The 20,141-nt window shown below is 41.2% G+C and overlaps 1 long non-coding RNA gene across 1 annotated transcript; it reads left to right on the top strand.

Annotated features, from left to right (window-relative positions):
* The first annotated feature begins 217 nt into the window (after positions 1-217).
* On the top strand, positions 218-18,769 carry LOC122462076. The gene is made up of 3 exons (XR_006284419.1): positions 218-227; positions 1,296-1,312; positions 18,608-18,769. It is a non-coding gene; the product is annotated as an uncharacterized LOC122462076 (long non-coding RNA).
* Positions 18,770-20,141: the final 1,372 nt, after the last annotated feature.

Below are 20,141 nucleotides of genomic sequence, written 5' to 3' on the forward strand. Positions count from 1 at the left end.
TATATGATTTTTTGCTGTCATGTGTAAATATATATACACACAATAATACTATAGTGTATTAAAATGCTTCAGATGAAATTAGTGTTGTTCTGACCTTTCTCAGACTGTTCAGCTTATTTTGAATGCTTTATCATTTCACAGGTTTGTCACAGACCAATTTGAAGCACAAAATCCTCCACTTTGAATGCAAGACATACTTAACATGTTGGATGCAATTGCTGAAGCATGTATTGGAGAATACTAAGATTTAGGGCCCCATCGTGCAGCAGTTAGTGATGTGAGTAGGCCCATTGACATCCGTGTACCACATACCTCAGTACTATGTTCAAGATTGGGTCCTTAAAGAACGTTTCTGGATGTTATGCCTGACTGAATTCATACCAGATTTTACAAGATGCATGATTCATTTGTATATCTGATATCAAAACTAGCATCTAAAGTTATTTCAAATAAAAGATGTAAAAGAAACCCTTTTAAAAGTTAAAGTAATTCTCAGACATAGGGATGATTTGACAGCTTCTGTAACCCTCTTCCTTAACTCAGCTGCACATCAAACAAAACAAATTCTGTGTATAACTTCACTGTAACTGTGGTTATATTGTGCCATCAGTTTTTAGGAACAACTCCCCAGGTTACTGTGGCCTTTGTAATGGTAGCATCATTGCAAGCGATTATATTGGGAAGTCTATATACAATTTATGAATTCTATTTGAGATTAACAAAAAGAAAAGGAGTACTTGTGGCACCTTAGAGACTAACCAATTTATTTGAGCATAAGCTTTCGTGAGCTACAGCTCACTTCATCGGATGCATCCGATGAAGTGAGCTGTAGCTCACGAAAGCTTATGCTCAAACTATTTGAGATTATAAACCTTAGTCTATATGTATCTTTCTCAAGCTGCAATCCTCCATTTTGAATGTAAGGCTGACCTTTGCCTGCCAGCTTTCTTTTTTAACACCATCTTGGAGTGCAATTGCAAGGGGTTGTGACACAGAGCTTGCAATGGAGGGTGGTTAAACCTTGATGGTCCTCTGATTCACGGGAAAGCACCTTGGACAATGAGTTTGCAACTGCCCCAGGCAAACCAGTTTTTCAATTTGGTCTCCCAGGGCATGGTAATCCGTCAACTGATCACCCAACAGGGGGTTTGAGGATGACCAGAGAGTCACTGGCAAAGAGAGACTGAAGGTGATAAAATGATCAGATCTGCTTGAAGCAGCTGTCTCACCGACCAGAGCTGGAAGATGAACACAAGCTAGAGGAGCACACTCTAAAGGGGAAACTTGGACCCCAGGAAGAACTGTGACCAAAGTCTAGAGAACACTTAGGGGCTGTCCATAAATTACATAGTGCATTTTTGTGATTATTCAAGCCCCACCCACCCCCTTGTAAAACTGAAACAAACATACAACAATAAGGACTCCCACCCCTCCCCCCGCCCAAATGATTTATGTAATTTATGGACAGCATTCTGTGTGTTCATTAGTGTAGCTAGTGAGCAGTTATTTGTCAGTTTTCTGTCCCTTTTGCACCTTTGATATTTTTGGAGCTCTGTTTCCAATATGGGAATTTTTGACAATGGCTGAGACTACATGTCTCTCCTGCGGTGGTGTCATCCCTACAACAGATGAGCACACTTATGACTTTTCTGAGTGGAAAGTACACAACCATTGTTGATGTTCAATGTGTCTAGCTTTCATTAATCAGACAGGCAATGATCAAAGAAGAAACACACTTACTACAGTAATTATCTTTTCTTGCCCACACTCTAACCTTAGCTGCCTATGGAATCTTTCCCCTGCAGGCTCTATAGCTCCTATATTGGCTGGGCTCACTTGAATAGCTTCATGGGCTTCTAACTGGAGCTGTATAGACATACAAAACTGTTTGTCCTTAATAACACTATCTTCACACTATAACTCAGCTTGCTCTTTAGTATTTCCAGCCCCCATGGTGAGACACTGTCTGAATACATTACACCAAAAATCCCCAAACCCAAGGAGAAAGAGAAACCAGCTTTATAATTTCAGGAAGAGGCAGGAAAAGATGAAGATATAAGAGAAAACTACAGCTTAATATTCAAGATCACAATATTTATGTGACAATCCAAACAATGTACTGTGGGAGTAACTTACCCAGAGTGCACTTTGCTACCTGTGATTGTATATCCATCCCCCGTTGATTTGCTAGCAGCTATCATGCCACACTGATTGCTGTTCCTAGGGTTGCTGTCATGCTAGTAAATAGCGATTCATTAGCAACTGAGATGTCTTTCGCAAAGAGAAAAAGAGCCAAAAAGACTTTCCCCAGTAAAGTGTGAAAAGGCAAGGCATTCTGGGAAGTTTTTTTTGTCTCTAGGTAACTCTGTGCTAAATTCTTTCACCCCTTTTGAGCTGATCACCAAGGCCATTTGCAAACTAAACTCTGAAAACCTGCTGCTGTTTATCTTTTCAGTACTTATGTCCTTTACACAGTTCAGGAAACACGTTAACTTGCAGAAAGATCCTTAAACAGTCCCTCCAGATTCTCCAGGCAGCTTTCAAACAAAGAAAAGCTAAATGAAAACAACTGCAGCAGCAATTTCATTTCAATTACTTAGTTTTCCTTCCATTCTTTATAGAACGGGTATGGGGCTTTTGAAAATCAGCTCAGTCTCCTGTGGCTTGCTACTAGTGTCAGATCATTAAATGCTTCCTGGGCTCTCACCATGGGAAGCAATAAAGTTTAGTAAGAGGAGCGAAATAGTTATGTCACTATCACTATCACCTGTTTGTGTCTGATACAAGTCCAAGCCATAGTAAGCAAACAGCCTCTAATGCCTTTAACTCTCATACTTCCTGTTGCTAGTTATGATAGCTCTGCCTTATGCCCTCTCGCAGGTGCCTGGGCTCTATTATCAAACCAGTTTTTCCACATGAATCACAATCTCAGTTTTGGACCTCTTTCTAACATACAGGGCCTGGTCCAATTCCCACTGAAGTCAGGGGAGTCTTTCCACTTGGATCAGGCCATTAATGAGGGGTTTATGGGTTCCTATTACGTCCATTATTTTTAATCAAAAACAAAGTTGATTTCCATCTTGCTGATTAGGGTTGCACCAGATTTGTCCCCTTCCACAGAGAGTGTAAATGAAGCTGAGTTTTAGCAATAAAGAAAACCTTTGATGCAATACTACAGTGTAAATGAAGTAGCTAATCAGATTTAAATATAGCTATGCTGAATTTTGCTATGTATTTAGAGATGTTATGTTAGTCTGCAGCAATCAGTGAATAAATTATAACATTATGGATATAAATAAACTTTACAGCAAAGTGTTAAAGCAACTCTTGTAAATCAAATCTCTGCAGCTTTTTTAGCGGTGGTGTCACAACCTCAGGGGTTCCCCTGGGGAAGGCAGATCGGCACTACATGTTGCTAACGCTGTTGCAAGCATTGCAAAGCATTTTGGGGAGGGTCAAAGGTATGAGTGAAGAGTGAAAGATTCTTTTGCAGGCTGAAAGAGGCCAAAGGGGGAAGGAGAAACAGAGCAGAGAACGGGTTAACTCAACACTGCAGCTAGCAAGCTCAGTCCAATGATAAGACCTGGCCCCAGTCCAAGGTCACAGCGCTAGACGAGAAGTTTATCTCTCACCCATCCACAGCCAGCCATGAAAAAACCAGGGCTGCAGAGATGAAAAACACAGGCGAGAGGATGGGGAATGGAAGCTCTGCTTCCCCCCCTGGAGCCATTGTATTTTGGAAAAGCAAAAAGACCACAGAAAGCTGCTTTTGACTGGCACAAAGAGCACCAGGAACAGAGGTCGCAGAATGGAACACCCCCAAAGGAACCCAGGACTTAAAACCCTCCTGAGAGCTGGAGTAATTTGGAGATCACAGCGGACCCCACCAAAACTGTGACAGATTTATGTTACCAATCTACCTGGGGCGTCAGGTGATCAGGATGAGGCTGCAGGATCTTTAGGGAGGAGATGACGGAACACACCACGAAACTGAGTTTTAAAGCTTTATTGATAAAATAATAAAATAACAGTGGAGAGTGATGAGTGCTCCCCAAGTCACTCAGAGGAAGGAAGAAAGCGTTAGTGCCTCAAGCCCTAACCCACTTTCATACTCACACATGCTCTGCCTGAGGCTGGCCGAGCCTGGGTGTAACGTAAACAGAAGAGGGGGAAGGATGGACGGGAGTTCTGTCCTTGGCGGGGTCCTCTGTGATCTCCGAATTACTCCAGCTATCAGTTCCTGGTGTTCTTTGTGCCAGTCCAAAGCGGCTTTCTGTGGTCTTCTTCACAACAGCTCCAGGGACGTGAAGCTCTGCTTCCCCCACTCCCCCATCATTTCACCTGTGTTTTTCTTCTCTGCAGCCCTGTTTTTTTCATGGCTGGCTGTGGATGGGTGAGAGATAAACTTCTCGCCTAGCACCGTGACCTTGGACTGGGGACAGCATCTTATCATTGGACTGAGCTTGCTAGCTGCAGTGTTGAGTTAACCCGTTCTCTGCTCTGTTTCTCCTTCCCCCTTTGGCCTCTTGCAGCCTGAAAAAGAATCTTTCACTCTTCACTCATACCTTCGACGCTCCCCAAAATGCTTTGTGATGCTTGCAACAGAGTTAGCAACATGCAGTGCTGATCTGCCTTCCCCAGGGGAACCCCTGAGGTTGTGACAGTGGATTAATTGGGGAAGAGTTATGATAGATTGTAACTAGTGACATGAATCACAGAAGCACTTTTAAAATATGTTTAGATACTATCTCTCTGTGTATGTATATAGGCCAAACTACTAACTTCTGTCAGTGGAATGATAGTTGCACTTGTAGTATTAGTATACTCTTCTTAAGGAAGTTCTGCACAGTCCTAGTATTGCATTATTTCAAGCAATGCAGATTTGCTGAATGGCATTGTGCCAGTTGAGGAATTGCTATTATCTTCATTAAACATAGGTCACACCTTTACCTAATGCCAGTCTTTATGAAACCTGAAGAGTATACCGGTGCTGGGAGGCAGCTAGAAAGTATGGCACCAGACATATGAAACATAAAGAGACAGAGGAGAACAGGACACTAGGTGGGAAAAAGAATGGGCTCTCTTGAGATGTAAAACTTGCCAAGATATTCAAGTATCATTAGTGAATTTTGATGCCAAACTTTTGGATGCCCCTCTTGAAATGATTTGCATTTAATACATTAAAAAAAATAATCTGGCAGGTTGGCTAAAGTGACAGAAAAAGTAATGTTATTATATCTGTCAATAAATGATGAGTAGGTAATCTAATGCATAGTTCAATTTCCAGTGCTCTGTACACTTTGTACCACGTATCATAGTAATTTTCTAGTTCCTTCATCCAGTACAATGAACACATTAATGTACAAAAAGAACCCCACTGTTTTAAAAAAGTCAAGAATAGATGGTTGCTTGAGGTAATACCTTGTATGCATAGAACTGCATTTCACTTACATCTGATTTTTGCTTTGGTAAATAGTGTATATTATAAAATATCCATTCAAGCATTTCTTGTTCAGATTAAGTAAGGAGAAAAAACAACAAATGTATGCCACTTAAAATACATGTTTAGATACAATAAAAATGATGACTTAGTATGGAACTTTCTGAAGTTCACCAGCTGTCCTGAACTTAATAAAATAGGTGGGTTTTACCCAGCATAATGATCCCTTTCCGGAAGACAAGGTGTCTTATGTTTTTGAAACACAGTATATGCAAAATGTCAGGAATTATTAGGAAATACATCCACCTGTACAGGACTGCCAATGAAAAGTAGTAGGCAGTTGTTGGAACTCTCACATTTTTCATTCATTTTCCATGGGCAGCTTAGAGGATCTATTATTTTCATGCAATTTTGCCATGCAAACTCCACTGGAAATATATTTCTTAAGAGACAAGCTATTTTAATCTAAAATGGAAATGTTATGTCTTTTGGAGTCCTTCAGGGAAGCTGGGCTTGGGTGTATAACTAGAATACATTGCACTGAACAAAGAACCCCTAGACTAGGGTAGCCTGGAAGGATGCAGTCTTTCTGATACATAATTATTTGGCACCACAAATGTTTGAGAGCTGCAGCATGTAGTGACTTATTGCATGGGCTCATGTTTTCTCTGGATTGTTTCTAAATGGCCTAAGCACTATGGGCCAGATTTTTAAAGATACGTAGGCACCTGAAGATAGAGGTATGTATCTAGTGGGATTTTCAAAAGGACCTAATGAGGGGGTAGGTCAACAATGGGGATTAATTTTCAACATTGCAATACATAATGTTTAGGCACTCTGCCACCTAGTGGAATCCATAGTCCACAGTTAGGTGCCCAGGCTCCTTACTCAATGCATGGGAGAAGTTAGGTGCCTAAGAATGGGAGCCACAAAAACTACCAGGCTTAGTGAGAAGCTGCCAAGCTAGCCAGCAGGAAATGCTGAGGAGAGGGGAGACCTAAGTCCTTCCCCTCAAAGGGAATCAGGCACCTAACTCTGTGACAGAAAGAGGCACCTCCCTCCACTCAGTATTCACAGCTGTGAATACTCTTTTAGGCACCCATAAAGCACCTCAAGTGGCTGGGTATGGTACTGCAGTTCTTTTCTTGTCCCCAGCTCCCCCTGAAGGCTGCCAGCCATTCTCCATGGATCTTCAGCAGTTTGGCCATCCTGCCAAGTCACAAAATCCAAATGAACCATTTCCAAGGTATTATGGAGTCCAGCAAATAAAACTGCCTCTTTACCCTTCTTAGGGTCTTCAGTCCAGCTCTGGGCCCTTTAAATTCAGCCCTTTGTTCAGGCTCCATTTTGCGATTTACACCATTTTACCTGTGGCCAGTAGGGAACTTGGGCCTACCCCCTACTCCAAGTTCTAACCCAAGGACCCTATAAACAGCAGCCACATACTGCTCAACTCCAGTCCTCTGCTGCTATTTCCCCAGGACTCTTCCTACCAGTTCCTTTTATCACCAGCCCTATCTCAGGTCCAACATCCTCAGGTCCTTCTCCCTCTGCAATCCCAGCTATATAAGTTCAGCCAGCCTTAAACTGTAGCTACTTGTCAGACTCCTTTGGCCAGAGAAGAACACCCTTCTCCAGTTCTAGACCTGGTCATCCTCTCCAGCTCCTTTTATTTGAGTCTGTTGGACCCTGATTGTCTGTTACTGACCCCTATTGCCACTGGAGAACCATGTCCATGGTTTCCAAAATAGCTGCTCTTGAGAGTCCTCTCTAGGGAAGCTTGGAGGACCAACCTTTGCTGCTTCTTTTCCTTTCAGCTTGCTGCTTCTTGGTGAAGGATGCAGTAGGGCCACGGGCCCAACTCACAAAGAGTTGCAAAGGCCAAATACACCCCATTATAGCACATAAGCCATTTTGGGGGCAGGGGGACACGAGGCATAGCCATTACAACCATTAGCCCAGCAGTTAGAGGAGATTACAGTGATGGTGCTCCCCATAATCTTTATGGAAATATGCTTATGAATATATATGACATAACGGGAATATGTTCTATGCTACATATGCCATGTAACATAGCTATGTAAAGGTTATGATCTACTGAACTTATTAATCCTATTTGTATGCATGTATCATTTTTGTATTCGAAGTTATGAATATTGTCCATGTACTGACTTGATTTCTAAATATCCTTAGTAGAGCATTTGGTTAGTTCCTGGAGAAAGGAATTCACAAAGTTAAGTGCCCAATCAAGAAGCACTTAAGGAACAATGGATGTTGGAAGGCTCCAGTCCACATAAGAAGTCTTCCTGGAGACATTCAAGATACCATGTGGGCAATGGCTTCTGCCTGTAAAAACTGTGAGACATGCATGGACATGTGACTTGCTCAGGTGACTCCAGAACTCCATCCTGGAGCTGGACTTTGCATAGGAGAGAGGAGGGGGTCTTCACCCACAAGAGAAAGTCTATTTAAGCCCATGGAAGACCCCTCCATTTTGTCTTCAGCTGGCTAAGGAGATAGCCTCTCCACCCCCAAGGATACCTGAAAGAAACTGGAACAAAAGACAGTAACTACAGGGGGTGAGTGCTTGCTGGACCTGACTAGAAGGAGGCTAGTCTGTAAAAGAGAGCTTACTGGAACTGGTAAGGTTTTTATCTGTATTCAGTTTGATTAGACATAGACTTGCGTGTTTTATTTTATTTTGCTTGGTAATTCACTTTGTTCTGTCTGTCATTACTTGGAACTACTTAAATCCTACTTTCTGTATTTAATAAAATCACTTTTTACTTATTAATTAATCCAGAGTATGTATTAATACTTGTGGGGGTGGGTGACAGCTGTGCATATCTCTCTATCAGTGTTATAGAGCGCAAACAATTTATGAGTTTACCCTGTGTAAGCTTTATACAGGGTAAAATGAATTTATTTGGGGTTTGAACCCCATTGGGAGTTGGGAATCTGAGTGTTAAAGACAGGCACACTTCTGTAAGCTTCTTTCAGGTAAGTCTATAGCTGTTAGGGGACGTGGTTCAGACCTGGGTCTGGGTTTGCAGCAGACTAGTGTGTCTGGCTCAAACCAGGCAGAACACTGAAGTCCTAAGCTGACTGGGCACAAAAGCAGGGACAGAAGTAGTCTTTGCACATCAGGTGGCAGCTCCCAGGAGGTTTCTGTGATTACAACCCATCACAACCACATTCAAATCCCCCTCTCTGCCTGATGTGGAGGATGGATATAAACCAGGTCTCCAATGTCTTATGTGAGTGCTTTAACTACTGGGCTGTGGGATATTCTGGAGTGGGTCTTTTTCAGTTGCTCCTGTTGAAGTTGTTCCACGGTGTATGAAATTTTAAAATATTTGCTGAGAGAGCGAGAAAGCAAGAGAGTAAGCAAGAGAGAGTGCGCAAAAGTGAGAGGAATGACTCTCTATCCTAGTGGTTAGGGAACTCACCTGGGAGTTAGGAGGCCAAAGTTCAAGCTCCTGCTCCAAAAACAGTTTATACAAAATGGAACAGATTTTTTTTCCACAAATCCATACAGGACACTATCTGCATCCAAAACACCATTAAAATCTGTCCTTATGTTGTTCCTTATTTGCCAGGTCCGATCCTGCCTCTGATCCAATTTTTAACCCCTTGCCACAATAGGAGTAAATGGAAGCAGGTGACGGTGTGCTTGACTATTATACTGTAAAATTAAAGTGATGCACAGTGAGAAGTCTCAGGGCCACAGTAGGGACATTAAAGGAGCACACTTTGGTAGTCACATTTAAATCTCTTTATCATTCATGATCAAACTGTCACTTTTCACAAAAGTAATAGCAGTTACTCCAGTGTCCGCCTTAAATTCTAATATGGATTGCTTTCAGTCTCAGTAGCTTTTATTCAAGAAAATACTTTTAATCAATTTCTGCCTCTAAATTGTGTGTAGTTGTGGCCAGCCCTATGATGATGACTCCCTTATGCCACAAAAGGTGTGGTTTGATGGTTAGTGTCGTTGTTCATCATGGAATGAATTCTACTGCCCTTTACATAGATCTGCAAATAGTGGGAATAATTCTTTACTCCAGGTGAGATTTGAACCCACAATCTCTGGCTTGTCCATTAGGCCACTGGGGCCATAGGAATGTGGGAAGGAGCAAGCAAGGAGCTCTTCCCCACTTACACAGCCCACATAAGGGCTTGGCAGAACTCTAGCCCCTGTACTTCCAGGAGAGCAGTGTTTCTACTGGAACTTTTTTCTGAGGGCATACAGTGTCCTGAAGTGAGTGGGGCATAAGAAGAAGCATGGATTTTCCTCCTTTATGTGCAGGTTAGCAGAGATGACCAGATGAAGCAGCATGGGTGTGACATACTGGGGTACAATTCAGACCAGTGCGGGGGGGGGGGGCGGGGGCTGTGTCACCCTTGCCCTGCACACGTGGGTGCCCTACAATGCCTTGCTGAAGTAGCTCCCACCTGGGCCACTCAAAAACAGCCTTCTAGCATGAAGGCACACTCTGAGTGAAACTGCAGCCTGCCAGTTACACCTTAGCTCTCAACAGCTTTGTTTATACTGCAGGATGTCCCAATACACCCCAGTCCCAGATTTTCTCCCAGAAATGTATGTCCTGTACCTCTTTGCTCTTTCTTTGTTTCCTTTCCTACTTGATGACTCTGTTTACTGCTTAAATGCAAATTAAGTCAAGCACACATTCCTCTATTTAGGTCAGACATGGTTGCCAACTTCTGTTTGGACAGGGCTGTGGGGTTTGGCATGTGTTAATAACATCCTACAGGGAAATCTTGTAACTTCACCAACAATGTTGCCACACATATTTTATCAGGACAACAATGACCAGCAAATTATGAGTTTTCAAACGATACCTCACAAGGCATACCTTGTACAAAGGTTATTACAATAGTGTGTTGGGTGTGAATACAGAGGTGTATTCCATCAAGGGTGGAAAGGGGACATGTCTGTACCACTTACAGCCTGGGCTGCCCACAGTATATTCCAATATCCATTCTGTATCTCTCAGGTAGAAGGCGCCAGTGTTCTCCCTGGGGGTCTCCGTGTGTGTGTGTGTGTGTGTGTGTGTGCGTGCTGCAGTCCCCCCCAAACAAGGGTTGTGCTGAACAGACACAATCTGTTCCTTCATGTAGTAAGTCCATAACACTATACATTTCAAGGCTTGATTTTTTGTTTTAAAAATAAGATATAACAATCTTAAAGAGAGCATTTTCCTAATGGGCTAATGTTTTAGTGAAAGTAAATGTGTTTCTGCAGCACCATACATAGCAAGATTCATAATAAACAACAATAATAAATTAATTCATTCAAATAATCTTATAGCTATGCCACCAAGGTGTTTGCACTTGCCCATTTTTATTGGGCCAAGAGAAAAACCTCAGAGTAATTAGTACCTGATAATATGAATAGCAATACATCAAAATATTTTATCAATACACTATTTCTGAATGGAAATTTTGTATACTTCCACTTAGACTTACGAAATTGAAAAATTACAGATTGAAATATTCAGCCCTTTTACTTTAACCATTATCCATAATTACCCTTACCTGTTTGTTGAATTCCCTTACCCTTTTCAATCTCATTACAAGAATTAAGGAATTAGTGCCAATTAATCAACATTAAATAAGGGAGAATGTCCAATATGCTTAAAATTAACTACCTGCATCTGTCCCAAGGAACATGACTGGGAGAAATACAATTCTAATTATCTAGTTAAGCAAAAGCAATTGTTTGCTTCAGAGAGACAACTGAGTTATTCCAGGTCAGCTATTTCTACTATTTGGCCTTGATTCTGGACTGCAACCTTATTGAGTTTCACTGACCTTCTTGATGCTGGGGATTTCAAGGTTGAATTGCCCCATTACATAAATAAGAACAGCCACAAGAGCTGTGCTAATGTACATCATGGCTACAACAGTCCTAAGGGGACTGCTTGGCAACCTGCACTAAAGCACTCTGCACCCTCCTGCCCCTCACTCACCAGATATATCACTTCCTCCCTATAGCATACTGTAGCACTTTTGCTGGATTCACAGGGGCTTGGTAATGGTATAAAGTCATTCTAGGGCCCATGATACTAGAAAGACCCCTTTGTGCTAATGGTGGTTGTTGTCCCCTGTGACTGAAGATGAGACTGATGATGGTTTTTCATCTTGTGAGTACAGTTGTGGCTAAAAAGACCCTTGCATGAGTGGCAGTCCTTTCTTCATGAAGTGCATAGGTGGCTTGAAGCCATGGAAGGGATTACAGTTTGTGCCTGCTGAGTCTGCCACTGTTTGATGGCTCAGCCTTTGTGCCTCAAGATCCACATAACAGTTAATCTTGAACTGGGTAACCCCAATATTGACTACTGCTTCCCAGCATGGTCTACCTGTAGCTGACAACTCCCAGCAGTCAATGTCAGTGTTACATTGTTTCTACTTCTGCTTCAGTGTGTCTTTGAAGCATTTCTTCTGGCTGCCTCATATGCAGTTGCCCACTTTCAGTTCACCATATAGCAACTGCTTTGGCATTCTGGCATTTATCCTGCCATTTGATAGAGAGTATGGCATGCATATGTCATAAATGGACCTTTTCTAGAAGCTTAATGTGATGCTTGTAGCAGGTCCTGCTCTCACACACATACAGGTTGGACAGAACAACTGCTTTATAGACTTTTATAGGCAAGACTTGGTTTGAAGTTTAATATCATGTTGCTGCCAGACTGCCTGATAGTCTGCCAAATGATAAACTGGCTTGGTTGATACAACTTGTCAGCTCCTTATTTATGGTAACATCATTTGATAATATACTGCCAAGGCAGCAGAAGTCTGTAACAGCATTCAGCTATGTGTTGCCGATGGTGACTTTTGGTTTTGGGTAGGGTTTCCCTGACACAGGGAAATCTATCTTTTTCAGATTGATTGCCAGCCCATATTTTTCTGTAGACTCTGCAAATCTGTCTATAATCAATTGTATGACTTCTAGAGTATGTGACTCTAGAGCACAGTCATCAGCATAAAACAGTTCATGAACAATTGCTTCAAAAATCCTTCTTGGAAGATCACAGCCTATTCAAGTTAAATAATTTTCCAGAGGATCAGAAACATAAACAGGTCTATACTTGAATTGTTCTGCAGGAAAACCATCAAACCTGGGTGCCCTGAAGTTCTTCCTGGCACTTACTGCAGTTCTGACCTTTGTCAAGGAAAGGGGCTGCATCCATGTTGTCATAACATATTGGCTGATCCACTACTTTTATTACTGCCTTTTCTGTGATGCTGGATAGTGTGTTCAAAAGATCACTGAAATGTCGCCACCTCTGAAGCATTGCTTGCTTGTCTGTTATCAGCTTTAGGCTGCCAGCATCCTTCAAAGGCACTGTAGTGGTATGTGTAGGACAATATATGTTTTTCAAAGCAGCACAGAAATATTTGGTTTCATGATGGTCAGCATAGCCCTGGACTTCACCTGCTTTTGCTTTCCACCATTGATCCTGCATGTCTCCAACCATAGACTGGATGTCGTTACAGATTCCTGTATGTTATAACTGTGCCAACAGGGACATGGGATACAAGTATTTGACAATGCATCTCATGTTTTTTAGTGGGTAGCTGTTGAATTTCTAGATCATTCTTACCAAACCAGTCTTAATGACATCATTTTGCTGTATCCAAGGTGGCAAGAGCAACTTGATATACCATGTTATGAAGAGTTGCCCACTTGCTGTTCACGTTAGCACTAGCAGTCAAGCCAGCTGTAATGTTATTACGCAGCTATTCTCATGTAGCTTCATCTTGTAATCCCTTTATGTTGAGCTGTCCGACTGGTTTAGATGATGATTTGCAGCACACTGGTTAAACTACTACTAACAGTTTGGAGCAGATCACGCAATGTTTTTCCAGAAGTCTTCCTTGTGCATGGCTGCAGTGATTTGTACATTCTGTAGATCTAGATACCAGACAATAGCGCAGCTGATAAGATGCCATTGTTGGATCTAAGGTGCATTCATGATGCTTTGTTTTTGTCTGATAGGTGGAAAAAATGGTACTTTTGATCAGTAATTACTGCTTGACATACTCACTAAGTAACAGAATTCCATTGCTATTCTCTTTCCCAGTTCCATACTGTCTGATGGCAGTATGCCAGGTTAGCCGATTACTTCCAAACCCTCGCATTAAAGTCCCATGAGAATCACTTTATCTAATGCCAGTGTAGACATGACGAGTTTGTCTAAGTCTCTATAGAACTTTGCTTTCTCATTGTTGACATTTGTCATGGTAGGAGCATAAGTAATGACGATGGTAACACACCACGTATGTTTCAGTGGCAATCATAGAACCATAAGACAATAACTTCTTCCTTTAGTTAGACTTTTGAGCTTGGAAGCAATGAAGATGCTAGTAGCAAAGTCAAAATCCAATGAGGATGGGCGACCTTGCCGGAAGAATGTGTACTCTGCACCAATCTCTGCAAGTTGCCCTTTGTGAGAGAGTCTGATTTCACTGACTGAAGAAACGTCAGCCTTATAAATGGCCAGTTCTCTTGCAACAAGTGCTGTGCCTTTCTCAGGTCAGCTGGTGGTAGGGTTGTTGCACAGAGTCCTAACATTCCATAAAACTATTATAATTGGTGTTGTGAGCTGCTTACATGCACATCTGTGACTCTCAGAACCAGTGTCACCACATCTGTCTCTTTGCCACTTGCCCATCACTGTAAAAATTTTCTTCCATCGTTAGAACACACACAATTTTTTTTAGTGGTGATGGCTTGTGTCGCACCATCCACACTCTCTTGCCTGTTCACCTGTGCTCCAGTGGCACACATTCACAAGACAACTGATAGGAGTTAGGGTGCAGTCTGTGGCCGCTGATGTGGAATCATTCCTTAGGCCCTTTATCATAGTAGATAACAGCTATGCCTGAAGTGAAACACCCTTTTCTGCCACTGAAACTGCTGAGGTCTTTATTACTGACCTGGGAACTAAGGGTATGGGTTAGTGTGTGTCTGGGCATGTTCCACATACCATTGGTCCAGTTCAGTAAATCTCTGGGACCCCAAGCTGCTCCAAAATCCCTTGAAGAATTTGCCTGGGCATGCAAAGATCCAGTTACCGATTGGTACCACTCAGGAGGTACTGCAAGAGTCATGCATGTGGAGACAATATGTACCAGCAGGGGGGACTTGTTAGCCTGGAAAAAAGAAAGCTTGTTCCATTCACATTTGAGATTATTGCTCTGACAGCTGTGATTTGACTTATGCTTGGTGCTATATAATAACCTAATCCATTTATCCTTTAATGCTGATTATTTGCATTGCTTGATTAGAAGGCACATCAAACATTGAATTGTGCTGAAGCATTGATTGTACATCAGGTGTTCTATTTAATTCATTCTTAGGAGCAGTCATAAACTCTTACGTACTTGCTGCTAACTTGGTATATCCACAGTATCGTGTATCCTATATTTGGTAATCTACGTGTTTATTCCTTATTATCAAACTTCCTGATTGGTGAAGAGGCAGCGCTCAGCTTGTACTTGACCCAGCAGCAGCCAGAGCTTACTGGCAGCTCACCGTGTTTCACACTGCAGCTGTGCTTGATCCTGTCCCTGCTTCCATTCAACCCATGACTACTCCTGCCCAGACTACACTTGTGCCTGGTCCAGTTCCTGCCCTTTTACATTCTTGACACCCCTAGTTCTGACCCCCAGCTCTGCTTCCCGGCCACATCTCTGGCTCACAAATTGACTCTGGCATTCTGCTTCCAATCCCTGGCTCTGACCCTCAGCTCTGCTCTTGACTATGCCCCCCGATTGTCCCATGGCCATGATTTTGTATTCTGACTCAGCTCTGTTCTAACTTCCAGGCCTGGTCATTTCTATGGCTCTGATTGTTAGGCCCAACCATCCACTTCCTAGTTGCGATCCTGCAGGAATATAGGTGCACAAACTAAGCAGCATTATCCTGGGCATAGTTGTCCAACTGGATAGTTGCTACCTTAACAAAAAGACATAGTGCAACACGAATACTACCCATAGATTGGAGTAAAAGTTTGTACCTGAAACTTTTTTCAGGTGAAAAATGCAGATTTGACATGTCCAAAATGTTTTGTGAGCTTGTGTCAATTTCATTGAATTGTTTTGAAAGAAAAAAAATAAATCATTTTGTTTCAACATTTTCAAAACAAAAAGTTTTGATTTTTTAAGTTTATCACTTTGAAATGTCCTTCTGTTTTATTGAAAACAATTTTTAAATGTTTAAAAATTATCTAAATTAAAATATGTTAAACCCAAAATGATTTTTTTAGATTTTTTGGAATTACAGGCAAATAAAAAAATGCATTATTCTTACAGCTCCAGTTACAAATATACATTTTGAAAGGTGCCCTATTTGCTATTTGCATAAACTATTTGCACTTGATTCCTGTAACTAACCCACACTATAAGAATTTCAGATTATAGATTTGGTTAGAATTTGCACTGTTTGGGCTAATTACATAAGTCGTGTTGTGTTGTGGCTGTTCCTTGAATAGACAACTTATGTAAATAACCAGCACAGCATGAACTGTGAGTTCTCCAACTGAATATACAAGCCTAAATTTACTTTTGGTGAAAGTGTTGGCAAAAATTGTATTAATTTTTATGAGGATATGTGCTAGTAATTCTTGCGTATCCAGATGTTCATAGAAATGAAATAGGAAAGGGTTGTAAACGGGGCCAAACTGATATTCATGTCTGAATATGATTAAATATTTGTGGAAAGTTTTCCCATTATTTATTCAGCTCTAATTTTTTTTAAAAAATGATATTGAATTTCCCCATTTACAGGCTCTCAGTTCAGAAAGTGCAGCTAGAGCTGAGCTGCAAGTAACAAAGATTTTGAATTATGGGACTATTTCAAAAGACATTAAGTACAGAAAATAGATAGAACATTTCATTCTGAATGAGAGGAGAGATTCAGATGAGACATGAAGATTTCACCCTAGAGAACAGTCGTACTTTTGTCATAATTCTCCTTTTAAAAATAATTCCAAAAGCTATCTTTTATTTAGCAGCTCCGTACTTTTCATTTTCTCTGCAGTGAGTTAGTGATGACCCTGGTGATAGTAGTAATTAAACCTTTCAGATGCAATAAGGGCCTCTGACATTCTAAAAAGGAGAATTACAAATTAGAACCTGACAATCTAACCCTCTGAATAGAATTTTTTTGAAAGAGCCTATTTCCCCTTGGTTTTTAACTCCGATTCAATCTTGGTAGATACAGTGTAGACATGTAAGGTATAGACAAAAAATGGTTTCAGCTGCATAATAGATATAATAGATTTCAAGATAATAATGATACTGAATATGCATTTTATATTGTTCTATCCATGCTGGTGATAGCAAAATAAATGTTATCACTTACAAGTAGATTTGTTCCCCATCTAATGGAAGTAGGAGTAGCTAAATATATATTATGGACTAGAAAAGGAAGATCCTATGGTGGATGTGGTGTGGACTATTAGGAAACATTCCTTGTTCTGCTGGGGTTGGGGTAGGGCAGTAGTTTGCTACAGCCCCTTTAAAGGCTGTTGCATATACTCCTACCATTGGGGATGGCCAAATCTGCTGGCCAGTGTGTTAGACATGGGGTGGAAGCGGAGGTCACAGACACACTTACTTCCTGAACACCCTTCTGTTTGAGGTGCTCTCAGGAAGCTTTTCGTTGGATTCTCTAAACAAAGTCTCCATACTCCTGCAGTATGGCTACTTAAGATGAAGTGAACATCATGATTAATGGAGCTGACAGTGAAGTATTGACCTTGAGGGATAATAAATCATGATGTTCCCAGAAATAAGAACATAAGATATTGTATCAAGGGTTTACAACCTAGGGGATATAAACGGATTTCAGTGAGTCATATATCTACCCTCTTTCTCTATTGCTAGAGAGGAGACCATTCTGGATGCTTTCTAGAGCAAGGGGGAGGAGTGGGAAGAGTGGTAGTTGAGACAGTTGTATTCCTCTTTACCCATATATACTGGCCAGGCACAAGTGGGGAAAGCTGAAAAAGGATAAGGTAATTAATTTACTCCCCCATAACTGCAGGGAAAGAGAGGCATGTGGGCATTGTGACTCTGAATCACAATCCCTTCCAGTGGCTACTCTTAGGACTACACAACTGTGTGCCACCCACATATACAAGGCTGAACCTAAAGGCTCAGCCTCACCCTTAGAAAATAGAATGTTCTAATATAACATAGAAGTCATGGTTGCATTAATGGAACAGGTACGGAAAGCTGTGTTCCTGTCAAGCCAGGATTCTAAAAACTGCAATCCCCATCCTATTAGTATTTTAAGATTGTTTTAAGTGGCAAGATTCTTTCCAGATCCCCTTTTTAACTGGAACAAATGAATGGACAAGAGGAACTAACTCTCCTAGTAGATTGTACGTAGGTTTCATCCATTAGATGGATAACACATCCTGAGGTTAGAAAGCTGCACTGTGGCTTTGCCCCAACAGAATGATGAGTTGCATTTACTATATCTCTGTGTCCTTCATGCAAGTGTACCAGGGTTCGGTAATACAGAATAAATTCACTTGCTGAAGATAGTGATGAAATGAAAGATTGAGAATTTAAAAAATCATGTATATCATATCTCGACTTCAATCATTTTGTCTTTTTCTCTTCCCTATGCTTTAGAGCTGCCTTCCTCACAAAATGTATCAAACTTATCACGGAAGATCTTAATACCATATTTTAACACTGGAGCTTTTCTCTTATGGCAAACTGAGATCAGGTTAGTTTTTTCTTAAAACTCCTGCCTGAGGAAGAGGTCATTCATAAATGCAGAGCTAATGGCTGACTTGCTCTGACATGCAGTTCCTGATCTGGAGGAACTCAATGGACTAACAATTTCTCTTTATGCCACTGATTAGTATATACAATACACCATATCTTTAGCTGGTCTAAATCAGAATAAATCCATTAAGACCATGGAGATACACTGATTTAAATCAACTGAGGCTCTGACATATATGAATATGATGCAATGAAAAAATATTATTCCAGTATATAGCAAAATCTTTGACAGTGCTTGTCAAATAAGGCTCATCCTAAGATGAGAAATGTCCATAAATCATAAACGTTCATTTAGTTATTTATTGCATTTATATAGCAATTTATATGCTCAAGTGTCAAGCCTGATTCCCCACTCTGGCACTTCAAGTTCAGAAGGTGGGGGCCCCTCAAGTATTCTAAAAACTAATACTGGCCACTCCAGGCTTGTATTAAACTCCCAAGGTTACAGCTTCTCTCTGACCTTGAATTGGTAGATGTTGCCAACACCCAAGTGCAGAACCCCTTTGAGAGCCCAGGAAGGAGCACTTGGGAATTCCTCCCTGTGGGGTACCCTCAAATCCTTTCACCCCCCCCCCCCCCACCCCCCCAGGGAAGAGCTGAGGGAAAAAAATCAGCTGTTGCCACCAGCTAATTAAACTTTTGCACAAACCTCTTAAGACACAAAAATCCAATCCTGTTCTTAAAAAAGGTAAATTTTATTAATATAAAAAAAAGAAAGAAAATACATCTGGGAACTCAATCTATTGCTAGATTTTAAAAGAACAACTACAAGGATTAAGCACCAAGAATAGCTTTCTTGAGGTCCAGCTTAAAGATTGCAAGCAAAACAAAAGCACCTGGGGTTAGCACAGAGGAATCCACAAGCCATAATGAAATAAAAGGGATAAACGTAATTGTGTCTTCCTAGACATTTCCTGGTCTACTTACATATTTGGGGTTTTAAATGGGTGGTTTCTAGGTATGATACTGATGATTTTTCATACTTGGCCCAAGCTTCTTACAGCATAGCTTCTCTGTCTGCCTCTCCCCGGGAGAACAACCGCCGACAGACAAAAAGGGAGTCTTGTTTCAATTTTTAAAAGTTCTAGCCTTCCCATTGACTCCAGGTGCTCACTCACTTCCTTTTACCTATGCATATGCATAGCAGTGAGACTTTTTAACCCTTTACAGGTAGAGCATTTAGAGAACAGCTACTAAGAAGGATTTTATAGCTACTGGCTGTCTGGGTGGCCATAAAAGGGAGCTCCCCCAACCCCTTTCATTTATCACACCAAGAGTGAGTAAGGGTAACAGAATCAGGTTCTGTATTTCTTTTGTAACTTTCAGAGATTATTTATTCTATAGGAGGTTCTGTTAATTTCACTTATTCATAGGCCAGGATTCCCTCAGGTCTGCTAGAGGCTTTTTATGAGTGTTTCACTAGCAACCAGTGATGTGATGAGCAGGCAGAAATAGAACTGTATGAAACCTGCTAAGAGGCCAGTGTTTAAGAATGAAGCTCTGCTGTATGGGTCCCAGCACCATGCTTGTATTGCTGAGCCTCTGGTCCCTAACAAGCCTGGGTTTCTCCTGTAATCCAATTCCCCCTTTACCCCCACCCCCATTCTATTAATCATACTACAGACAGAAAGGCATCTCAAAAGGATAATCATCTTCGTTTTGGTTTGTAAAAATCATAATATTTAAGTTGTAGAGAGAGATTATTTGAGCTATGTACTAAATCATATACTTATATATAAAATATATTGTTATCCACCAAACGAGGTATCTGTACCCCCATTTAAGTCAGCGGCAGAAACTCAAAGGACCAGCTAATCATCCCTTCTAATTTTCCTTTGCCCTGATGCAGTAGTGACTTAACAATGAT

This window comes from Chelonia mydas, chromosome 1 (genome assembly GCF_015237465.2).
Source record: "Chelonia mydas isolate rCheMyd1 chromosome 1, rCheMyd1.pri.v2, whole genome shotgun sequence".
Taxonomy (NCBI): domain Eukaryota; kingdom Metazoa; phylum Chordata; order Testudines; family Cheloniidae; genus Chelonia; species Chelonia mydas.